Below are 19,924 nucleotides of genomic sequence, written 5' to 3'. Positions count from 1 at the left end.
TTTAACTATTCTCTGACCATAATGCAGCATTCCAGGTCTGCCTTTATTTGTAACTGCAATCTAAGGATTCCACTACTGCACTGGCAAGCCAGAGATTTGCCTCCAAGCACCCAGCCTCCCAACAATATACCCACAATTAGATATTATACACCCAACTATTCTGACCACCAATCTAATAAGGTGAAAGTCACTGCCAAATTATAGACTACAATGCCTAAATACCCATGAGGAAAACAGTAGCACCTCTTCAGCATACTTAACATAATTCCCAGCAAACCAATCAAAACATCCAACCTGCCCAAAGCCTGCATCTTCACCCCACCTGAGACCCACCCCCCCAAAAAAAAAATTATTACCTTTAACCATCATACATATGACCATACCCTATACCCTAGATACTCACCTCCTCAAACCCACTACCAAACCAAGGCCTACCTAACCAAAGAACACACCGGTCATCAGGACATGAACCTGCAGCATAGCAAGTTCACGCCAACATGTGATTACTTACCCAGCTACAATCATCTAAATCCCTTAAGCTCCTCCCACCCTTATCTCATTTCCTTCCAGTCAACCCTCCCACCATTTAACCTTTTCACCTCCCCAACCCATTGAATTCCCATTAATATCAACCTAACACCCCCTTGAAGCTGTCCCAGGACAACTTGGCTTGTGCCAAGCCTCATTTATATAATACATAAAGCATATTTAAGGTTTGTCAGGTTATTCTTTGTTTTAGCTCCTGTCATCCTAGATAGTATAAACCAAAAGTTTATTGCAACCTAAATGGAATATCAATGGCATTTATTTTTCAGTTTTATCATAAGCAGACTGAAGATAACATGCAAGGCTGTCAAATATGTTTTCTATAACCTGAACTTATAGGAAACTTTTTAAACACAATATAAACTCCCAGGTTTTTGTAGTAGGTGTCACATTTCAGTTTATTGTCAACATGCAAACCCATATATTTTACAGTAGCTGCACATTTTAATGCAGAATCTTCATTGGTTGCAACATGTAGTAGGCTGTTAATTTTCTTTAGAGAACGGGCAACTTATATGTTGCCATCCTGATTGGAAAATGTTCTCCAGCAGGGTGTAATACCCACACAAAAAAACAAGTCCACCACTTCATGACAATGCATTAAACCGTTATAATACTTGAACATTAAAAAAATAAATCAGCTGCCATTTTTTACGCTCACTAAACAGTGTTTTGATGTTTAGCTATCATAAAGAAAAACTAAATAAAAGAAAATAAAAACAAAATGGTGTATGTGTCTGCATGTGTGTGCGTGTATGTGTGTGTCAGTGCCTGTGTGCTTGCATGCATGTGTGAGAATGTAAGTACAGTAATTGAGAGAGACAGATACATGCAAGAGATAGCACCACAACTGACAGCAACAGGCAGTCCAGCAGTATGGATCCATGAAACTTTAAGAGGTATGAAACCCTTAATGTATGGAAATATTAACTGACTTTAATCCTCATTGATTTAATTAAAAAAAGAAGTGCTTGGCATGAAGCAGCAAAATCAAGAACATTAAGATAGGAGAGGGAGTGAGTGAAGAGCTGCATGCCTTGAGTTTTTTTTGCTCATTCATTTGCTCATAAGGAGACATTCCCTAGATATGTTCCCATAACAACGTGGCTATTAAATGGTGTGTGTGAGTTTGTGTGTGTTGTGTGTGTGTGTGTTTGTGTGTGTGTGTGTGTGTGTGTGTGTGTGTGTGTGTGTGTGTGTGTGTGTATGTGTGTGTGTGTGTATGTGTTTTCATCTATATATATTTCTTGTGAGTCACTCTGTCTATGTTTCTGAATATGTGTTGGACTATTCCTGTAAACAAATGCTAATTCTTAACGTAGTGTAGTAATAGTCTAATAATAGACTATACATGACTACAGGTAGTGAGGCATTATGAGGCCAGTCTTTCATGATATCATGGCAAGAGTTCTCAACTCTGAGTAAATTCTCAGGGGAACAGCCTTATCAACAAAATAAAATGCAAAAACAAGACACTTTGTATCAAAAACTGCATAACTTGGTATTGTATTACAGTGCTGCTGTAAGTGCCTAGCATGTGTACATGCAAATGGTGCACTGTACTCAATTATTGGTTTATTGAGGGCTGAGTACAGTAGGACTATAATTTCCTTGGATCCGGATGCCATAACTTTACTTATAAGTTGTGCCACATAAAAGGATTTCCTCACCACTGTGGACACCTGAAGGTCAAAGTTCAGGCTACCATCTAATTGTGTACCTAGATCTTTTACCTTTGAGTCCACTCTGAGGGGCATGCTAGTGATGTTGTAATTTTAATTTGCAGGGGTATTTGAGTTCCCAAAGGGTATGATAATGCATTTTTTTTGCATTTAGTTTTAGGTCATGGTTCTGGCACCAATCATATTTCTTATCTAGACCCTCCTGGAGGATATCTACATGGTTGGGTGATTCAGTGATTGCTCCCAGCTTGTAGTCATTGGCAAACGTTGTCATACAGAGGGTTTCCACATTTGCCTTGACTTCAGAGTGGTTCCTGTACTGAGCCCTGTGGCACACGACTAGTAACTAGCCTTTTGCTGGATCTGGACTCCCCCACTTTAACTGCATGTATCCTGTCTATGATCCAATGGCTATCCATCTGGTGACACAGGGATTTATGCCCAGTTTTATCAGTTTATTTATAATACCTGATTGGGGAATTGTGTCAAATGCCTTGGCCAGGTTGAGGTAGGTGGTTTGTACTATTTTACCCTCATCTATGGCCTTAGTGACTTTCTCAAAAAAATCCACCAGATTCAGTGGGCATGACCTGCCCTTGACAAAGCCAAACTGGGTTGGGTCAAGTGTTTGGAGGTCTCTTATGTCATTATTTATCTGGTCCATGATTATTCTTTCCATTGCCTTACATATAAGACTAGTCAAACTTATGGGTCTGTAATTTCCCGGGTCAGTATATGATGCCCCTTTATGCAGAGGTATGACTGTTTCTGTCTTCCACTCTATCAGTACAAAGACAGGCCAGAGGTAGTGGTTAAACAGAGCATCTAATGGACCTGATAAATCCTGATTTAAGCTGTTTAAGAGGCAACCTGATATATTGTCAGGCCCCAGAAGACGTGCTTTTAGCTTTAGACAGTGCAGTGGCAGCCTGTTATTTGGTGACAATTGGCAGTGGAGTACTGGAGGGTATTTTTAGGGGGGGGACTGGGGGTGAAGGGGAGGTGAAATTTAAAGTGAATTTCTCAGCCAGCAGATTTGCTATGTCTTCTGGCTGAGTATAGGTGATGCCATCCACAACTAATTTAGCACATTGTTGGGTGTTGCCCCTAAGATTGCAGACATAAATGAAAAATGCCTTATGGTTATCCTTAGCTTTGAAGGCTATTTTTACCTCAAAGTCTGCTTTCAGAGACTTAGCTATTACCCTGATTCACTTGTTTAGACTAATGAGGGACTTATTTCTCTGTTATGCACATTTCCTCTTACTTCTCAACAGGATTTTCTTTCTTTTGTTTTACAACCTATTAATAGTAGGGGTCCACCAGAGTGGCTTGTTTTTGTGGTTTGACCTGAGTTTATTTTGGTCTGCTACTGCTGTTTTTTTTTTTTTTTTTTTTTTTTTTTTTTTTGCAGTTGATTATATTGTTATACAGGGCTTTTGTGTATGCATCTGCATAGGTTTCTGTGTTTTCTGAATTTGGCGAGCTTGAAAACTAGCTATGCCATACCTTAATAGGGGGTAATTTACCTTAGAGTTCTTAAAGTTTTGTGGTTCAGTTAGGGGGTTAGTTTTATCTTTATTTCAAGGGAGACCGCTTTGTGATCTGATCTTACCAGTGAAGACATAACACTTGGGGGGGGGGCACTCTTCCATATTTGTGAGTACCAGCTCTAAGATACTTTTTTAATTTACAAAGTCAAGACATCTTTTGGCCTGTATGTTAGTGGTTGTGTATGCCTCCCAGTTAATTAAGGGATACTTAAAATCACCCATGAGTATGGTATTGGACTGGATGGTGAGTGATTCTAGTAACTTCAGGTATGATGTATGTGTTTCTGTTTCATCGTGAGGGAACTTGTAGCAAGAATATGGTAATGGATTTTTCCCATGGTTAGTTGGACATGGAGTAGCTCAACCATGTCATATTGTTTGACCAGCCTTGAGGTGTGCTTATCCTTTATGTAGATTCATACACCTCCATCTTTATCTCTTTCATGTTCAGTGGGTGGTCAGAATGTTTGAAAGTCATTATAGCCATGTACTGCCAAAGTGCTTTCCATGGTTTTGAACCATGTTTCAGTAACTGCACAGATGTCAGCATTATCTATGGTCAAGAGAGCTTTTAGAGAGTGCAGTTTCTTGTTTAGGCTCCCAGCATTGAGCAGTAATACCTTTAGCTTGTCCTGAGTAGCTTTTACTATGTTGGAAGGTTTATCTGTTTGGCAATGCCTAAAAAGGCACTATGGGGTGCATAATGCATTCGCTAGTATCTAAAAGCCTAGTGGTGACAGGTGAAGAAAATTCCTGGCGACAGAGTAGCCTATAAACCATGTCCTCCCAGGCTGACAAGTATCGGACCCTTTGGAATGACACCAGCAGCTAAACTGATTGTTAGAGTCAACCATTTTCTGCTGGTATTGTGGCATCCTGCTCGGAGATGGTAGAATGCTTCTCAATGCTAGGCTCATATCTGCCTGTGACCCATTCTGAGAGTTCAATCATGCCTCTCTTCATATAGTCCAAGGAGGTACATCTTGGGTCATTCACACCCACATGAACTATGACTGAGTCATGCTGGTACTTAGGGGTAAGTTACCTGAGTGCTTGTGTGATCTGGCGAATCCTGGCCCCTGACCGGCAACTAACTGTAACCTTCCCCTTATTCAACCTGGTAAAAGGGACAGCAGTGTAAGTCTCATAATGGAGTCTTCTATGAACAGAATATTGAGTCATGGAGTGGTTCACCTTATGAGCTTGGTAGTAGCAGCACAGTGAGACGTGACTTTATATGCTGTGATGGGAATCGTTTTGTTTGTGCACATGCAGAGATTCTGAGGACTGTGCCTGAGAGGCCATTGAAGTCTGGGTAAGTTACATGTGGGTACCTCCTCATATGTGGATCTATGTGCATGGTCCTTTGGGAGTGCAGTGTGTGATATGTATGAGCCCCTAACAATCTGTTGCTTTTTGTACCTGCATGTGAGAGTCTAGCCTCCAGTGTCAATCCATAACTACATTTTTCACATACTGTATTTTGTCTGTTTGAGAATTGTTTGTCAGTGAACATAAGGAAATTGTTACATTGCTTGAGGAAACCCAGGTCTACCGAACTGGTTGCAGGTCCTAATGTGTACTTGAAAGGATAAGAGTGAAAGGTGTTTGTAAATGTATGAGTTTAGTGCTCTTACGTGGTGTAAATCTGCAGCTAACCTAACCAGTGATGCTGTGCAGTGCAAAATCAGATGCTCTCTGAGCAGCAATAGTCCTGGGTGCTATAATAAGGTAACTAGGAGAGAAAATTTTCACAGTAATGAAAAAAAGCAATGTTTCCAGATGTTTGCGTCTATACAGGGCACTGGCACAGCAAACAGCTCTGTGCAAATGTAGCAAATTTATACCAGCACTGAAAATATTGAAAACTGACTGATCCCTCTGGCCAATAAGATGACAACACTTAAAGCCCTTTTGTCTGCTTCCCAGCTCAGCTAGACCAGGTAAACACCTGTTGCAACTAGATGAATGATCCCAGTCCTCCTTATGTAAAAGCACAGCAAATGACTGATCAGAGTGAAATACTACCACAAAGAAATGTAATGATACAGATACAGTAGTGTAATTTAAATGGCTTATAAAAATGCGATCATTCAATAAAAGTACTTTGCTTGTAGAAATGAGCCAAGAGCTACTCAACTGTACAGAATTTATAAAGGCACTAAAGCCAAGATAAGCTAATTAATAAAGCCTCCACCCAATAAAACTACATGCAGAAATCTCAAGTGTTTCCCCAACCTAAACCTGACCAGGCTACCACCCAGTCCCAGTAGATGGAAAACCCACTGACCTTTTGATGAAGAAAAGTGCTTGCTAGAGTGTAAAAATGTACTATTTTATCCAGCAGCTAGCTAAATAATGAATTCAGTTCAAGTAAATCAGTAGGGCAGACAATGAGAGGCAGAATGCACTTTTTTTTCAAAATAAGCACAAGGAAATGCAAATAAATAATTCAAGATATCAACAGCAGTGTAGAAAGGAAGGAGCTTATCAAGCTGAATTTACAGTAAGGGATGGTCGCTTAAATGGGTGGCAAAACTAACTAGCGGGAATCAACAGCAGTGCTTGTTATGCAGGCTTGCAGACTTGTCAAAAAGACAAAGGGGGGATTCAGTAATCCTCTGTGTAGGACGAATGAAGTCCTACTCGGAGACTGCCATCTAAGAGTTAGATGTCAGTGCGTCATGCATATGCATGAGGGCACACTGACTCAACTCCCAGGCTAACATGGAGCGTGTAGGAGTGCAGGGGGCATGACATACTGCTAAGCAGTCCAAATATCCACTCCCCTGCAAGTGCCTAACTCTGCAAATGTCAGCAGATAAGAGCGAGTCTGCTCAAATGTGCATACCCCCAACACCACACTCCCCCACATTAAAAAGCCCTGTATAAATGAAATAAAATGTAAAACAATTTTTTTTTATTATTCATCATATAGCTGCCTGTATTTGCGCGTGTGTGCGTGGGTGTGCCCATTGCTTAGCTACAGTCAGCAGTTTAGACATCGAAGAGGATAATAAACCACTTATATGCAAATTAAGTCAAATAGCAATAGTGTAGTGGTAGAGCCTTCGCACAAAGAAGAGGCATTCCTGGTTCCAATCTCACCACTCCCCTCTTTTTTTTCAGTATGAAATCCGTGCATAAAAATAAATTCTGGCATTTGCCTTTTAAATTATATTAAAAAGCATCGAAATGGTCCATGTACTAGTGAATGATATTTTAAATATATATAAGAAAGTGAAACGGACATGCAGAATAATAAATGCATAACTAACCTACCTTAAGCAATGCGAAGCACTGCTAAGCAATGTTTACCAGTATTAAGCACAATTAAGAATAATTGCCCATAGCTAAGCACTGCTTTAACTAGGGCAATATAATTGCCCATAGCTAAGCAGTGCTTTAACTAGTGCAATAGCTTTGCGCGGAGGTGCGCACCGCTCTAACTAGTGCAATGTAGGGCAACATAGAGCAACGTTGGGCAACGTTGAGCAAAGTTGGCTAAACACAGCCACACCCCCTACTGGTCAGGCCAGTAGTAAAATAAAAAAGCAATGACAGGTCTCAACCCAGGATAGTGTGCACCATAATCACAATACTAATCCACTAAGCCATGACAGCATTTGATGCTCATGGACTGTCAACACACATATACATATGAATCAAAGTGTACACAGTGCTAAGCAGGTGTCCACTCAGTTGAGAACTTTCAAATCCGGCCAATCACAAATAAGTGTGGGAAATGAGGCATATATAAGCTCCATAGGCGGGAATACTCGCCATAACTGGTTGCAGCTCCCATCTGCAGGCAGCAATGGCTGGTGTCGGAGAGGGCTCTTGCTTCCTAGCACAACGGTGGGACATTGAGGAGTCAAAACAGATGGTTTGGCTCCTCATCAATCATCATGATGCTAGACTCCTGCAGGGCCAGTTCCAGGGCACAGAATACAAAGCGGAGACCTGGAACCGTCTTGCACATGAACTCACTAGTGCCACAGGCATTCCTCAGACTGGTGAGCAGGTCAGACATCACCATGCAGACCTGAAGAGACGCAAGCAGGACCTACTGAACCAATGGATGCAGGAGGCCCGTGGGATGCAATATGCCCCACCACTGAGTAGGTAGCCATGGACTGAAGCATGTAAAAATTGCTAGTGTAGTTGATAGTATGGATAGGAATATGTCTCAATATCACTTTGTTTACTTCACAGCTGCAGGTGTCCGTGCTGCGAATCAGCAAGCCTATGCAGATAGGCTGCTAAGGCTGCTCCACCAGGCAGGTTAGTAATTGTTCTGCATTAACTGATTTATAAAATAAGTGAGAGAGCCTGGCTAAAAGTGTCTCAGCCCAATAATAAAGGTATAATAAGGCTTGAATAACCTCTCTGCATGAACTGTTATGTAAAATAAGTGAGAGAGCCTGAAAAAGAGTGTTGCAACCCATTAATAAAGGTATAATAAGTCCTGAATTATTTCTCTGCATGTATTGTTATATTGAATAAGTGAGAGAGCCAGAAAGAGTGTTGTAAACCATAAATGAAGGTATAATACATCCTGAATAAGATGTCTGCATGCACTGTAATAACAAATAAATGAGAGAGCCACTAAAAACGTGTGTAATGTAATTAATAAAGGTATAACAGCTATAGCATGTCCGTGTCACTTTCTTTGAAATGTTGATGTACTCTTGCAGTATAGAAATAGTAGTGTTGTATTAAGCGCTGTCAACCCACACTTGGGTAGGCCCATAGAAAGAGTATGAAGGGAGTGCCAGTATCTCTTAAGCATATATACAGTCCCCAACTGTAGTTTCAAGGCTAGCATGTATAGGTAAATCTGACACATGAGTAGCTTGTAATTGTGTGCACCGGAAATGTCAGTGTGCTGCAAAAAAATGTAGGGGGCTACTAAAATTTAACTGGTAATGTCACCTGAACACATCCAGTTATGTAGACATATGAATATAAATAAAATATATAAATACGTAGCAGTAACATCTGCATCCTGGACAGTTTGTATATTAGATACAGGTCAGGTACATAATGAACTAGCAAAACACATCCCACAACGTACTGGACATTGCCTAGTGTAATAATACATGTAGTGGATATATACCTGCAGTCAATAGGAATGTAGTGTAAACTATCAGTTCATATAAGATGTTAATGGAGGTATCTTTTTACACCCTACTGTATGTGCATAAACAATCAATTCCACACCTCAATGGGTATGTGTAATCTCAAAACATTTGTTGGGACATATGTCCTATTGGTTCAAAAATATCTGCATAACTTTGATGCATGTGCCCTGTTCAAACACCACAATCCTGGTGCCCTGTTGCCACCATTCATTCCGGCATGCTGTTGGAATGTCCACTATTGTTCAATATATGCATGTGTTATGCTTGCTGTTCAACTGTTGGAACTCTGGTGTGTTGGGTTAATGGGAATATTACTGCATGCTGTTACAACTAATTTGGAATGCTGTTGGCTATATTGTCATTAAATTTACCTAAACACAGAAGGTATGGGAAGGCCGGTCCCAGCGGACCCACCTGTCCCACCTCAGCTGGCGATGGCACCTGGCACTAACAGGTCCGGTGCCAGCCCAGAACCTCCTCCTCTGTTGGTCCTGTGCCACCTTCGGGTGGAAGCACTGCAGGGGATGGGGCTCGTCCCCCCATGCAAGCGTGGCTGGAGGAGGGCCACCTGTCACCCTCCGAAGGGTCCGGGCTGTGGTGCGTAGGGAGATCCAGCGTTAAGTCGCTGATCCCCTACGCCAGCTCGAGGCAAGAGTGGCGCGACTCACGGGTGAGCCTGCCCCTCCTATGCAGCCCCCAGCACAGCCACCCTCCGGGCTGTGAAGGTGCAGTGGTGACAGCCCATGGGTGGGGATCTCAGTTCCACTGTTACCATCTGTGGGCTCATGGGCTTGCGATTTCCAAACATCCTTCCCCATCAGTTGTGTTCACCCACCCTATGTGTCATATTCCCCTGTATGCGTCTTGTTTGTCTTGTCTCTTTACCTCCCCAACCTACCTCCCAAAACATACTTACTTCCCCTAGCCCACATTCCACTCTCACCTGAAAAAAAATGGGCAATCTGCTCCCGCACAAAAATTACGCCCCATACATAGCTGTCCATTTTGCACAGATGTCCGCTGGTCACGGAAACTGAAATTCAATTGGCAGTACAACACACTTTGTTGTCCTCACCCCTCTCTCAGGGGTGGAAGGTTTCAAAATTCCCTCCAAATTACTAGTATATGCACAGCTGTTGCTGTTAAAGAAATGGGCAGCTATGGACCTTCCCTACACCCATCCTGCACATCCCAAGCTGTTTTCCCTACTGTCTTTTCCTCTTTGTGCCCCTTTTTCACCACTTTCCTATCTCCTCATTTTCTTTTCTTTCAAAGAAATGAGCGCGGGGTTAGTGGGAGTAAGCACTTTTAAGCAGTAGTTAGAGGGTTTGAGCGAGTGTGCACTAGTGTGCGCGTAGCTAAGTATTGCTAAGTGTCACGCAAACCTGCGCAAACCCACTTACAACTGCTTAAAAGTGCCTTAGTCACCCTGCATATGAGGGCCCTTGTTCTGTTCAGCAGCAAAATAAAACACCACTGTCAGTCTCGAACGCCGGACCTTGGACACACTTGACTGCATGAAGTACCATTAGGCCACAGTAGATGTACACCAAGTTGTTACTGAAATATATATATCATGCATCAGAATGTGTGAATGACAAGGAAACATAGCAATGCCATAACACAAAACCTGTTCTGTGGAACTTTACCAGCAGCTGTTGTGGAATTGCATTACATGGCTGTGATAACAGAACCACACATTCTAGCAGGAAATAATTTTACTGCAGCACTCTACAACCCCCACACAGTATCCCACCCAAATGTAAAAATTACCACTGTGTTTAAGGCACAGCAAGGATGTAGGTAGGCATACTCAGTACTGGAATTGTTCAGTTTCCATGAGCATCCTGTGATAATGTCAACAAAATGAAAAGCACAAACTGTGCAGAAGTGAGTACATTAATATCCACAGTATAGCAGTTCCCAAACAGTTCATGTGCCAAATGAAAACATCTCAATATGAATGTATGGCAGTGTATAAGTAGAAAATAAACTAAATACTCCCATGTAGCTTGTGTTAGCATTTGTAGGGGTGAGTACAATTCTATACTGTCAACTGTGTACTGGAATTGGCAACATTCAGGTCTGAGTACAACATTCAAATCACTGGCTACACCCCTAGCTTCATATATAAGAAGTATACCAACCTTCTGACGTACACTACGGTGTCCACAGCAAACAAGCATGGGCACCACTTTGGAAAGCTGAAAGGCCTACGCCTACCTGACCTAGCAATTTATAGTATTGGGTTGCTATGACAGTGAGTACTGCAATTACCGCCTAGCAGGCTGCATGCAATTACGAAATGGTGGCCACCAATTGGTGCAGATGCCATCACATGCACATGTGCAGATACGTCTAAAAGCAGGCTGTACTTGCTGTCCACACATGCAATCATTTCATTGCAGCCACAGAGAGAGAGAGAGAGAGAGAGAGGGAGAGCGAGAGCGAGCAAGCAAGCAAGAAAGAGAGACACAGAGACACACACAGACAGACAGACAGGCACCGGCAACAACAACAGCAACAGCCACAGCAACAGCAAAAAAAAATCAACATATAAAAAAAAAAAAAAATATATATATATATATATATATATATATATATATATATATATATATATATAAATAAAAAAAAATATTACTACACACACGTAACGTAATAATACAAACCCATACAAAGTAAAGGTATGTAACTGATACGTTTTTGCTGGCATGTAGTAGATGTTTTTAAAGAGTACTCTACATACTTTGAATCATCCATTTGTGGCAGCAGTGTGTATCTATGCACAGATGCCCTGCATAACTATTGCCATGGAGAAATCAGTGTGTAGCTGTGTGCAGTGGGATATGACTGTGATATATATAGTTCAACATTAAATGTCAAACATCTGATCCATGTTATCTGTGTTCTGTACAGTAGTGTGTACAATGGCTGTTTGGGGGAGTAGCGCATACAGTTATATAAACAAGGATGTGACAGAGTAACAAATGCATGATAGTCATATTAACGTGTAGCTTAGCATTGGCAACAGCTGTACCAGTCTAGTATGCTAATCTAACATTTGCAGCTATATATACACCCTCTAATATTACTGTGTGCTCACATGTGACACCTGTTCATGTTGCAGCAAGGCCCAGCAGGTCAGCCGTGAGGTCCATGGACTTACAACAGTGTGGACCTTGTGTGTGTATGGCACACACATACGGAGAGATCTGTCTGTGTCAGATATATTAGCATCTGTACATGTGCATAGAGCAACGGACATAGTGCAACTGTTTGTGAAGGGTGGACATATATATGTTGTTGAAGTTTGTTATGTGCATACCTCTATGTAGGTTGTAGAGTGTGGCAAACAAGACAGCATACAGTGCTGGTATATGACATGTGGTGGTTAAACGCTGTGGGTATGAATTGTCAGGTTTGCAGTGTTGCAGCCAGTGAGGCCTGCTAAAGCTACATGTGCTAAGAACACCTTCAATGCATTCCGCACAACACTGTGCAATATTAGTACCTAAAAGTATACCTCTCAACCTTCGTATAATTGATATCCCCACCATGAAAGGTGGGCCGTATATGTGCCTATATGTATATCTGTATGTACAGCAATGTATGTTTATATTTATGTGTGTGTGTGTGTGTGTGTGTGTGTGTGTGTGTGTGTGTGTGTGTGTGTGTGTGTGTGTATGTGTGTGTGTGTGTGTGTATACATATATATATATATATATATATATATATATATATAGAGAGAGAGAGAGAGAGACAGACAGGGTCATATTTACTGCAACAGATGCCTGGTGACAAAGCCATGGACTCAAGCTCAATGTTGAAACTGCATTGGCATCCCTTCTGGCAAAAACTCAGTACCCATGAACTACCACATAGGTGGTAGTCTACTTAACACCGAAAGTGTGATAAGAGACCATGGGACACAGGTGGACAGTAGTCTCCCCTTTGATAATCACAGTGACACACTAGTCATGTAATCTGTCTACCTGCCACACCTCATCACAAAAGGTGTGTCATCCAGGAAAATATAGGTCAATGTTCCCCTCTGCTCATCACACATAAAGCCCATTATAGAGTATAATGCCCCATGTGGTATGTACCTCACAAGACATCCACAGCAACTGGAAACGACAAAGACATACCTCACAAAGAGTAATACCAGCCTCAAACTGGTGCCCTATGCAGACCATCTCACAAACCCACAACTACACTGTGCCACATACTGCCTACCCAGAGGTGACCTCTGCCTAACATACTAAGCTATGTAAAAAACAGAGCTGTTGGACATGCTGCACTTAAACAGATCACAATCTCTATGAGCTACACGCTCTAGGGACCCAAACCTTTTGACCACATTAAACAGCACATGCTGGAGGGATAGATTCCCATCTCAGAGACATCCCATACTCTGGAACAAACCAACTATCCATAGCAAACAAAGCTCCTAATTAGCAGTCATCATAAATAATCATGAAGATTGTATGGGAGATAGTGAATATACCCAGTCAATCACCTCTGTGTCTCTGCTTGACAGGGCCACGTGAAATGCAATGACCTGTGTGCCAAAGGCCAGGGTAGCTTATGGCTAGGCTTCTATAGGCCCTAGGGCCAATAGCCTCTTACCTACCTATGAAGTGATACACACCCACATGTATTTGTTGCAATAATTGCTATGGGAATTTGACTGAGTGTGATAGTGAATGTGTTGGTGAATGTGTCAGAGTTTGGTTTATGTGTGATAGCGTAGTGGGAAACTGTTTCTGTCATGGTATTATGTGTCCTAGCTGTGATCCCAGCAAAAGATGTGTATACAATTGATAGGCTGAAAAAGCAGTATGCCATATGTTCTGACATAGTCCCTTGTTGTCGACTGGGGTGCCCATTGTAGGCTAAAGCAGTACATGCATGCTTATTGAGTGTTACTGCTGGCGAATCCAACTCCTGTATGAACTGTAGTACTACCTGAAGCTGTATGCCGAAACAGCACAGTATGGTGTACGTCCACATTTATTGGAACCACTGTTCCGTGTGTTCCCTGTAGTCCTCACAGATTACATACCTCAGGCATATGGTCTCGTAACTACTGACACACAGTACTGTAAGGTACACAGGTAAAGGTCACATGTGTTGCCATACCTATGTGTCTGGTATGTATGTCTAATGTGTGTGTGTGTATGCCTATACTATGGCCTCGGTCATATGTGTGTTACAGGATATAACTGCGTATCTAGCAACATGTATAGTTTAGTACAGCAGTATGCCACCTATATTCACGAATGTGCACATATGTTAGGCAGGGGTCTGCCATCAACGACTAGTGTGGTACACTGGTGATACTGTCACTGGACTTTACAATCATTGCAATGGATTACACTTTTCATGATGCAATAGCATGATATATAACTCCTGTGTCTAGGTTGTGCATTGTGTCGCATACAGTGTGCCATGTACTGTTGTATAGTATTACATACTGTTGTAAGTTTGTTGCTGTGCAAAACGTGCTTTGATATATAGAGTGTGCCAGGCATTGTCAGGCAGTTGTGGGTTGAGTACTGACATGTGGTATTGATAGTGTGTATCTTCTGACAGCCAACAGGTTGCTGTATATGGCAGTTAATTGATATCTCTACATTAGAAATATATGTGTGCCTCATGACTTGCTCACACATATTGTTAAATTGTCTTCCAGGGTTAAGTCCCACCATCGCAATCCCACCTATAGCACGGTGGAGGAAGAGGTTATAACATCCAGCCTGGTACAGCAGTATGCCCTGCTGTTCTCTAGAACCAGCCAGGACCAGCATGGAGTGGACTGTGCTGTGACAAGAGCATGTCCATCGGGTAAATGACATAGGCATGCATAACCGGACATATGAGCAGGTACGCCATCACTGCAGTGATTTAATTAGACATGTCCGGCAGTGTGCGTCTGATATCCGCAGACAGCAGCTTGCCACAGGTGGGGGGGTAGCCATCCAGCCCCCCCCCCTCACCAGAGTGGAGGAGCTGCTCTTGAGCCAGGTGGATCATGGCCAACAACAACTCCAACAACTAACGTATGTCATCATGGAGGCCGGAGTCACCCAGGAAGCTGACATGGAGCATGCAGGTAACATGGCATAGCTGTAGACTACTGTTACCTCTATTGTTAGAGCATGCTTATGTGAGATGTGTACTGTGTAGTTAGATGATGTGGTGCCTAGTGTTGTGCAACAGTAATAAACACATACAATACTCATAGCATTCCACACAATTGTGGCAACACTGATGTGGACATTGGATAGGCAGAGTCGATACACATGCACACAACATACACAACATTGTCATGCACAGTACACGTTAACATGCTACTCATGGCGTATTCAGACGCCCGCTGTAAGGTCACACTACAGTATCCCACACTTCATCCACACAGCACACATAATATACCTGAGGGGTAGATGCCTCACATGTGGCTGTGCGACACTCTTCGACACATCACACATTCATGGTAGGCAATGCCGCCTATTGTGCACCTTACAAACCCATGTAACATCTGGCTGTGAAATGGTGAATGTAGCCATGGTACTGCAGTTCCAGTACAGCATAGTATGTGCTGGTCTGGCATACATTAGTAGCCTTGAGTGACCACATGATGCTGCATGATGATGGCTCATGGTTGTACACCCCATCCAGTTACAGTGACCACAGTACTACACATAGCATTACCTGCTATGCACCTCAGTGTTGTGTGTGTGCAAACATAGGCACCTATACACAATATGCATAGCAATCACCATTTGTACAAAGTGACACATATATGTCTTGTAATGCTATTGAGTGTATAAGTGACATGACACACAGTGTGTCTGTGTGATGTTTAATGTTGCAGTTGTGTTGTAGCATGCCATGTCATGTCTGGCACTAGCATGTCCACAATATGTCCTATACTCACCATAACCACTGTACAATGGCCATATTGAGCAATGGTATTCCATCAGGTAAACATGCACCACTCATCCTGTGTGTATACATAGCATGCATATGCTAATCCTGTGTCCACAATAATCTGCTGAAGACACAGACACTCTAATCAGAAATGGATATCTATGTGACACACAGATACACTTCCAGCCATGGTATGTATACCTGTGAGAGATGGTGCACAGGACATTGCAGAGCTTATAATACTTGCACAGCACTGTTATGTCCATGTACACAGTGCGTTCCAGGGTGAGGCCAATCACTGAACAACAACACACATGCATCAAAGGCATGTATAGTGTTATTGGCAAGGGCTGTCAACACCCGCACTGCATGTTGTTGGGAAACACACGTGTGCATGTGTTCATGTGTTCATGTGTGCATGTGTGCCGACATCATGTACAGGTCAAAAAGTGTGTTTCCTGTCTTCCTCTCACAGGTGCTGACTTTGGGCTGGTACACTGCAGCAGGGAAACTGATGTCACTGAGCAAAACAGTGATACTGATGATAGGTGTGTTGAGGCACAGGCATGTTTGCCAGGGTCTGTCGTTGGGCCACCAATCAACAGTAAACAGCTGTCCACCCCATCCATGCATACAGTCATACTGCCAATACATCCATCACCAATGCCCATAGCTGAGGGACAGCGTACAGTTGGCATTGGCCAGGAAAGTGTGGTATCCATGGCACATGCATCCCAACACAGCAGCCATACCCAGATGTCTGGAAGGGTACCACATGGGCAGATGTCCAGGGGTTCTTGTAGGAGCACTGCTGCACATCATGCCACTGGCAGATGTACCACAGGTCTGACAACATCACGCATGTTCCAGGCTGTCATGGAGGCACAGGCATGTATGGAATGGTACACCAGACAGGGACTAAGGGCACAGAGGGCACATAACACCGCCGTCATTGACAGTATCCATGACCTAACAGGTGCCATCTGTCATTACACCAAGGTCACTGATAGACGTTGGGTAGAGACATTAGATATCCTCCGCAATGTCATGTCCATGTGTCAGGACAGTGCGCGACGGTTGAGTCGTCGATGTGGACGTATGCCAGCAACATCAGCAGCTGACAGTTGCCGCAGACGTCCCTCAAGCCACGTCTGCTCCTGTAGTGCCAGTACCAGCCCCAGCAATGTTGGGGTGGGCTGTCCATAAAACGTCCTAGAAGACCACGTGAATGTAGCTCTGGACAGTCCCAGCAAGGACCTGTGTCCAGTGTACATCCATCCACCTCTGGGGATAGTACCCAGTCTGGCTTAGTACCTGATAGTGTCAGTAGCACCCCTGCCAGGCACGGGTACCATATCCGTGGCCAGAGACGGTGATCTGTAAAGCCTCGCAGGTACAGTCTGTGGCTGTCCCACATATACCCGTATATGGCAGCCACATTGTGGAACTGCGTGCATACAAACACACACACATACTCCAGACACCTAGGGCTAACACATACCCACACACATTACATCAACATTGGCCCATTCCAGTATTCTTGCCCCTCACACACACACACACACACACACACACACACACACACACACACACACACACACACACATACATGTCGATTGGATGGCTCACTGTAGGCCACTGGCAAACCAACAACACACCCTGTGCATATGATGAAACCTGTGCCGCCTCCTGTCATCTGTAACATCAATGCAGGATCAGGCTACCATGGTGCTGATGCACAGGGTGTCTTTATAGCAGTATAGCAACGTTAGCATGTTGTCATCAGTGCAGTGTGATGATATGCTTGAAGGTATAGCTGAGCAGGCATGATGCATTAATGCTATGATTGTCATTGTAGTGCTGTTTACACCAGTGTTGGTTCCAATTGTGCATTGTCTGGCACGTGCCACTTGGCTGATGTGTGCAGTATTGGCAGCATGTGTTAGAGAGTGGACAGTATGTGTGGGATGTGTGTAGCACAGATTTTCAGGTGTACAGTTGTGAACATGGTGGAGGTGCACTGTCTGTATGTACGTACATAGTAGACACATGGCCAGGGTGGCATGCTCTGTATTAATCAGTAACACTCCATAGTTTCTATTGGTGGCCAGTATGCATTGTACTACACACATTTCGGACCCTGACTACACATGTGTGTATGACATGGTTTGACACTGTGCTGTGGGTGATACTGTTACTATCTGTCATTGTTTTGCATTCTGGTAGTATACATCACTTCCACAGCCTGACCATAACCAATCGTTAGATGATGTCTTGACAACCGACACACAGATGTAGGACACACAGCAACAATTGGATCCTTCAGGTACTATACTATGCCAGTAACCACTGGTATTCAACTGCACCCATTACTGACACCACTCCTGTTTGGCATATAGCTCTCTTAGGTACAAGCAATCACAGTAGGGATATGTCTGTCCACGTCTGGTAATGCATACTGTGGCCTATAATGCATTCTGCAGATGACACACCACATCCTCCACAAGGGTATCATACAGATGCCTGTTGTCAAACCCATGCTGTAAAGCTATCAGCCAAACTAAGCAAAGTCATCCACCTTTATGGAACATATTATCCCCACAGTACCACATAGGTAGTAGCCACCAACATGATGAACAGGTACAGATGTGTACATGCAACCAAGTGTTACATCATCTGTCCTTTGTTAATCACATTTCCAAAGGTATTTTGAAATCCCTCGTTGGCTCACATAAGCAATAAGGGGTCTGCATGCATATCCACAAAGGTTGTTCAACACCTGTTTTGAATAGTCATCATTGACAGACTTTGCTGCATTTGAACAGGTCTGACATATACCTCGGCCATAGACCCTCACACACACATTCCAATAGGAACTGTAATGACTTTGTGTGACACAGATGACCTAGGCCAGAGATCACACCAGTGGATGGGCTTGTCACATGCATACAGATGTGACCTAAGGTCTGGGAAGCAGCAGCACAGTCTGGCAAGGATGACAGCTGTGTTCTTGGAGAAAGCAGTGTTCCCACACATGCAATCATTGAGATAGCATGTACGTATATGTATTTGCCACACAGCTAGCTCACGTGCAATGCATACTGATATGTCATACAGTAGTAAAAGCAAAACCCACAACACATTGACTAACAGTGAAACACACATACACTCACCAAGTGCAGTATTCCCACCCCTACCCAACTACTTCATGATACTAGAGGAGCATGCATTAACACGATGCGCTATACATATTACTGGAAGTGCTCTTTTCCACAGGTATATTTGTAGGATGGTGACATCATCAGACTTGACAAAGGTTAGTTTAACACTTTTTAGGTGTTTTACTACTCTCCTAAAAGGTTGCTCCTTCACAAGGAAACCACACACAAACACAGTTGTCCAGTGCAGGATTCAAACCCCTACTTTGCTATTTCATGATACTACAGGAGTACACATTAACATGATGCGCTATACATATTGCAGGGAGTTCTCTTTTCCAAAGGTATATTAGTAGGATGGTGACATCATCAGACTTGACAAAGGTTAGTTTACCACTTTTGAGGTGTTTTACTACTCTCCTAGTAGGGTGCTCTTTCCCAAGGAGACCACACACACACAGTTGTTCAGTGCAGGATTCAAACCCCTACCTAACTACTTCATGATACAACAGGAGTACGCATTAACATGATGCGCGATATATATTACTGGGTGTTCTCTTTTCCACAGGTATATTTGTAGGATGGTGGCATCATCAGACTTGACAAAGGTTAGTTTACCACTTTTGAGGTGTTTTACTACTCTCCTAAAAGGTTGCTCCTACCTAAGGAGACCACACACACAGTTGTTCAGTGTAGGATTCAAACCCCTACTTAATGATACTACAGGAGTATGCATTAACACAACGCGTTATACATATTACTGGGAGCTTTTTATTCCACAGGTATATTTGTAGGATGGTGACATCATCAGACTATACGAAGTGGGTTACATTAGGTGACATTAGATGGCCTACATTGAAGGAATGTCTAAACACTTTGGCCATGTGATCATCAAAGGTGAGTTTACT

The sequence above is a fragment of the Protopterus annectens genome, chromosome 1.part0 (genome assembly GCF_019279795.1).
Source record: "Protopterus annectens isolate FY-2018-M chromosome 1.part0, PAN1.0, whole genome shotgun sequence".
Taxonomy (NCBI): domain Eukaryota; kingdom Metazoa; phylum Chordata; order Ceratodontiformes; family Protopteridae; genus Protopterus; species Protopterus annectens.
The sequence above is the reverse complement of the archived record's forward strand: the minus strand, read 5'-3'. Positions refer to the sequence as shown.